Source organism: Odocoileus virginianus, chromosome 12 (genome assembly GCF_023699985.2).
Source record: "Odocoileus virginianus isolate 20LAN1187 ecotype Illinois chromosome 12, Ovbor_1.2, whole genome shotgun sequence".
Taxonomy (NCBI): Eukaryota; Metazoa; Chordata; class Mammalia; order Artiodactyla; family Cervidae; genus Odocoileus; species Odocoileus virginianus.
Window position 1 is genome coordinate 41926988 of NC_069685.1, and position 6000 is coordinate 41932987.

The 6000-nt window shown below is 50.5% G+C and overlaps 1 protein-coding gene across 12 annotated transcripts in view; it reads right to left on the reverse strand.

The window, feature by feature from the left end:
* Positions 1-5393, reverse strand: part of EP400 (E1A binding protein p400) — a 108869-nt gene extending 103476 nt beyond the window's left edge. For 2 of the 12 annotated variants that reach the window (XM_070475020.1, XM_070475017.1), the window contains exon 1: positions 5235-5387. The gene's annotated coding sequence lies outside the window, so the exon portion shown is untranslated. Of the gene's footprint in view, positions 1-5234 lie in introns of all 12 variants that reach the window. The other 10 variants (XM_070475019.1, XM_070475016.1, XM_070475028.1 and 7 more) reach the window with 7 other exon arrangements.
* Between the last annotated feature and the right edge of the window lie 607 nt (positions 5394-6000).

Here is a 6000-nt window from a genome sequence, read left to right on the forward strand (position 1 = left end):
GCCTAGAGAATCCCATGGACAGAGAAGCCTCAAGGGCTACAGTCCATGGGGTTTCAAAGAGTCAGACACAACTGAAGCAACAGCATACACCCACGCATGGTATTCTTACTGAGTCACGTGCCTCAATTTATTTTTAAAAAGGGCTTCCCTGGAAGCTCAGCTGGTAAAGAATCTGCCTGCAATGCAGGAGACCCAGGTTCAATTCCTGGGTCAAGAAGATCCTCTGGAGAAGGGATAGGCCACCCACTCCAGGATTCTTGGGCTTTTCTGGTGGCTCAGATGGTAAAGAATCTGCCTGCAATATGGGAGAGGTGGGTTCAATCCCTGGGTTGAGAAGATCCCCTGGAGAAGGGAACAGCTACCCACTCCAGTTTTCTTTCCTGGAGAATTCCATTGACAGAGGAGTCTGGCGGGCTACAGTCCATGGGGTCTCAAAGAGTCAGACACAACTGAGTGACTTTTCACTTTTTCTATGCTGTTTACAATACACTTTTAAAATAAATGCAGGGGCTTCTCTGTGGTTCAGTGGTTGTGAATCCACGTGCCAGTGCAGGGGACACAGGTTCCACCCCTGGTCTGGGAAGACCCCACGTGCCGGGCAACTAAGCCCAAGCACCATGACAAGAGAAGCCACTACAACGAGAAGCCTGCCCACAGCAACTGGAGAGTAGCCTCCCTTTGTCACAACTAGCAAAAGCCAGCAGCAGTGAAGACCCAGCACAGTCAAAAATAAATAAACCTTTAAAAAATAAAATAAATGGACAGTGAGGAATTCCCTGGTGACCCAGTGGTTAGGATTAGGCGCTTTCACTGCAGAAGGCCAAGGTTCCATTCCTGGTCAGGGAACTAAGATCCTGCAAGCTGCCAATGTTTTAAAAAAATTTTTTTTAATTTAAAAATAAACCAAAACTGGGCTTCCCTGCTGGCTCAGTGGTAAATAATCTGCCTGCCAATGTAGGAGACACAGGTTCAATCCCTGATCCAGGAAGATCCCACGTGCCGAGCAGCCATGAAAACAGCGCACCACAACTACTGAGCCTGGGCTCTAGAGCCTCAGAGCCATGCCTACTGAGGCCCACACACCCCAGAGCCCGAGCTCCACAACAGTGTGGACGCACACAATGAGAAGCCCGAGCGCCATAACCTAGAGAGGCCCCTGCTCACCACAGCTGGAGAAAAGCCTGCACAGCGACGAAGACCCAGCACAGCCAAAAATAATAAAGTTTTAAAAAATTAAAAAACAAAAGAAATGGATACCAAATCAGTTAGTTTGGGAAAGTCAAGAATGAAAGAAAGAGCAAAGAGGCATTTCAGCATGCTCGGGGTACTTCTGTACTGACTATAACGCAGTGTGACTTGTTCATTCATTACTTGTATTAAAAGGCTGGCAACAACCCAAAGCCCTTCAACAAGTGAACGGATAAACTGTAGTCCATCCACACTGCAGACCACACCTCCATAAAAAGAGACACATTCGTGGTATATGTAGCAACCTGGATGAATCTCAAAGCATTATGCTCAGTGGAAGAAGCCAGACTCAAAAGGCCCCACACTGTGTAAGCTCCTTTAACTGACATCCTGGAAAAAACACGAACACACACATAGGGGTCAGAGGCTACTGAGCACTTAGGCAGGAGCTGACTACAGAGTGGCAGCACAAGGGAATTTTTGGGAGGGACGGAACTTCTTTGTACTCTAACTACTGCGGAAATTAGACATCTGTCAAAATTCTCTGAATTCTATACCAAAAAAGTGAATACTATTACATAAACATTAAAAAAAAAAAGAGAAAGCTAAGTAAAATAACAAAGTGAGGATGTCCAAAGACCTTCCCTTTCACTCAGAACATAAATGACTTTTAAAATTTATTTATATGATAATGCACCAAAACAAGATAAAAATTTCTGTTGATTAGAAATAAAGCAGAAATCACAGAGGGGGTGGGCCTGAGATGACAGGTTCAAAGGATGCTCTACCCAGAAGAAAACTCTTAAGGGTCAGGGTCTTGACTTCTAAAGGCAACAGGTACTTGGTCCCTCTATAGGGGGCTCCTTAGCCCCCTTCCTCAGAGCCAGGATCCAGAGGAAGATGTGCAGGTCACAGCCACCATCAGCTGCTCGCCCTCCTGGAGGAAGGGGGCAGATGCACCAGGCATTCACTGCCACACAATGGGAACGTGGGACCTGGGGTGGGGGTGCGGGGGTATGTGCAGATCTGTTGGAGGGGGTGGGGCCTGCTGTGCAGAGAGAATGCCAACAAGAGAACTCAAAACAGAAGATGGATGACCCCTGTCCATCTGAAGGGCACCACACTGCCAGTGTGGGACATCCAGCTTCACACAAGGCCCTTGAATGTGAAATCCGGCAGCTGAATCCTTCCTTCAAGGGCCTCAAGAGCTCTTATCTTCCACTGGAGGAGTCAAATCCAGTTCTTTTCATTTCCGCCTACAAAACCCAACATCTACATCAAACCTCACCTCCTGCATAAGCTTCGCTCTACTAAGAAAAGCCAACTTTTCTCCTCTAACTTACAGCAGGTCAAGGCTATTCCTCAGCAACCCCTACAACTTTTAATACCCTGTAGGCCTAGGTCCCTACCAAATTAATCCGCTTTAGGAAAGAATTTGTTCATTAATTTACTTACTCAACATTTACTAAGTACATACTCCATCAGACATAAACTGAAGCACTCTGTGTAGGAGAGTGAACAAAGCGTAGTTCCTGCCCCTAGGCTGAGGGTGAGGGGAGGGGGCAGTGAGGCAATGAACAAAACCGTAAGTGCCAGACCATCCGTGCAATGGCAAAGTCAGGGTCAGGGACAGGAGCGTGTGGGCGAGGACAAGGCCCTGGGTTACCCAGCAGCCTCTCCGAGGAGGGAACTTCTGAAAAGAGAACTGAGTAAGAAGCAGACCTGTGGCACGCAGGGACCTGATGTGTCAGGCAGAGCCGATGCGGGCCTAGGCAGGGTGTAGCTGGAGCCAGGTGACAACCAGTGGAGTGTCAGGACATGAAGTCACAGGGGCAGCAGGAACCTAGCCGCAAGGGGCTTCATAAACTGCCTTAGGGACTCTGGCTTTCTTTTCTGAGGGAGATGAAAAACCACGGAGGGCTCTGAACTAAGCGGTGCATCACGCAGATCTGTATTAAGAGTCGACTGCAGAGCAGCTCAGCTCAGGTGAGTAGAGAGCAGGGAGGTCACTGGAATAACCCAGGCAAGATGATGTAGCGGGCGTAAATGACAGCTGCACCCAAGAAGGCAGCGAGAAGCGCCAGGTCTGAGTGCCGACCAATCAAATTTGGTACCTGGAAGAAATGCAGAGACCACACAAGGAGCTCTGTCCTGAGCAACTGGAAAAAGGAAGTTACCTCTGACTGAGATGCAACAGGGTAACAGTAGATTACACACAAGTAAAAGCAGCTGTTTGGGACGGGAAGATCCAGCTAGGAGCTACACATTCCGGGAGTATTGACAAGTGGCCTAGCCATGACCTGGCATGAGATTACCCCAGGGTACAGACCAGAGAGGAGGTGGGAGGACCGCTCCAAGGCAGTACAATTTGTAGCAGTTAAGCAGATGAGAAGGAGCCAGCAAGGAAGCTAGGGACAGCAGCCTTCAAGATAAAAGGACAACCAACTGAGTTGTGTCCCACTGCCACCAGGGGAGAGTGATTCAAGAAAGCCATGGGAGGTCTAACTAAAGGCTACCAACAGGGGCACTTGGCAATAGAGTGGTCCCTAACCCCAAGAGGAGCTGTTTCAGAGGAGAGGTGGGACCAGAAGCTTAGCCTGAACCATGTTCAAGAGAAATGAGAGAAAAGGAAATAGGAGTTCAGGATTCTTCCTAATTCTGGTATAAAAGGAAGCAAAGACCAAGAAAGGGTTTCCCTGGTAGCTCAGTGGTAAAGAATACACCTGCCAATGCAAGAGATGAGGGTTCAATTACGTGTTGAGAAGATCCCCTAAAGAAGGAAATGACAACCCACTCCAGTATTCTTGTCTGGGAAATCCCACAGAGAAGCCTGGCGGGCTACAGTTCAAGGGATTGCAAAAGAATCAGACAAGACTTAGCAACTAAAGAAGAAGATCTGAAGATCTAGAAAAGGTAACGGTAGTTGGAGAATTTGTATATTGATGGAAACACTCTGGAGAAAAGATAAACTGAAGGTAAAACAAGAATATTAGAGTCACGGGCTGGAAAAGGCAAGAAGGGGTGGATCCAATACGAGAGATTAAACAGCCAATGGCTTACAGATATTGCCCTTCTAACAGCTACTGTTGTAGAAGATTTAATGGCACCTGATCATGCTAACTACATGTTTTCAAAAGCACATAAAATTACATTGTACAATATCAATTGTAAAAAAAATTAAATGAAAAGGACAAGAGGCCACAAAGAAACTGTTAATTATGCTTATCTTTGGGTGGCTGAATGATTGAGTTTTAAGATGTATTTTTACTTTTTTTCCAATCACTCAGAAAGCATATTTCTATTTCATTGGTTCCACTAAAAAAGTCACAGAAACTATTTCATGGTACATATCACGTAAATAAGAAAAATCCAATCCATCAGAAAACACAAATAAATGAAAAGAAAAAACGTATCTATAACGCCCTGGTTAAACACTACTAGCATCCCGCTCTATATTTTTCTCTAGCTGATAAGCTGACGTCTGAGCGGAGATGCGGGTTGCAGATCTCTGATGGAAGGTGAGTTCCGGGCAGGGCGGGCGGGCAGCGCAAAGGCCCGGGGGCGAAAAGGCTTCACCGCTTAAGGGATGCCAGTGGGCGATGGAGAGGAGCTGGAGGGAGCGGCGCAGGGGTTCCTGGACGATGGGTCTGACAAGCCTACCCCTGCGCGGAGCACCTCGCGCGAAGCAAAGTGGTGCGATTCCCATCCTGTGGAAGGAAGGAGTCGAGCATCGAACCCGGAAAACCAGGTGAAAAGAAAGCCCCGGACCTAACTTTAACCCCGAGCAGAAAAAACAACGCGAGGCGCCCTGCTCACAGGGAGGAACGAGACGGCAGGCAGTGAACCCGCAGCGCCCCCGGCCGCCGGCGACCCCCGTCACGACCCGCGGTCCCCGCACAGATTCAGTGCCGTCCCACAGCCAGCGTCACTCCGGGCCTCCCTCCTCGGCGCCCCGGGCCTCTGCCCGGGGGCTCCAGGGCGAACCGAGACCGGGGAGTGGGCCATCTAACCCGCAAGTCGGTCGGCCGCGCCACGCCCACACCTACCCCGGGTGTGGGCCGCGTTCCTCAGCTCTGGGGCTGGGTCTGGGGTCCGGGCCCAGACAGCGCCGTTCCGCTCGACACATCCGGGGCCGGCCGGAAGAAGCGGCGGTGCGGCTGCTACGGCGAGCCGGAAGGGACGCGCGCTGCGCGCTCGCAGCTGCGCGTTGGCGTGACGTCTGTGGAGCGGGAGGCGCCGAGGCGGTTGGGAGAGCTAGACCCGCAAGGCGAGAGTGAGGGTTGATGGGCTGGAGGCGGAGCGGTCCCTGCTTTGTGGAGAGTGGAGGTTGCTATGAGGGCGCTGCGTAGACGACGGTGGGGGCATGCGTTCACTCCGGCCGGCCGAATCGCCTATTAAGCGCCGGCTCTAGGCTTGGGGAGGAGACCGCGGAAGCCTGTGGAGCCGCCTCTCGGAGAAGTAGGGTTGGCTGGGGCCGCCGCGGGTGGGGCGAGGGGCTGACAGCTGGGCGGGCCAAGGAGGAGAAAAGGCCAGTCCAGGGATGAGTGAGGAGGAGGTGCAGAAACGGGGCGGGAGCAGAGGCAGTCATGCCTCAGAAGCAAACAAAAGGACACGGGGAGACCGGGTGTCCACCTGTAGTTAACTCTACTCAGCTTATTGGTTGCTCAAAGCCAATAAAGAGAGGCAAGAGTCTGGAGAGAGGGAAGGTGCTTTAATCAGAAAAATTGGCAATCGGAACTGCCAGTGGTTAAGAATCCATCTTGCAGTACAGAGGACACAGGTTTGATTCCTTCTCAGGCAACTAAGTCCGTG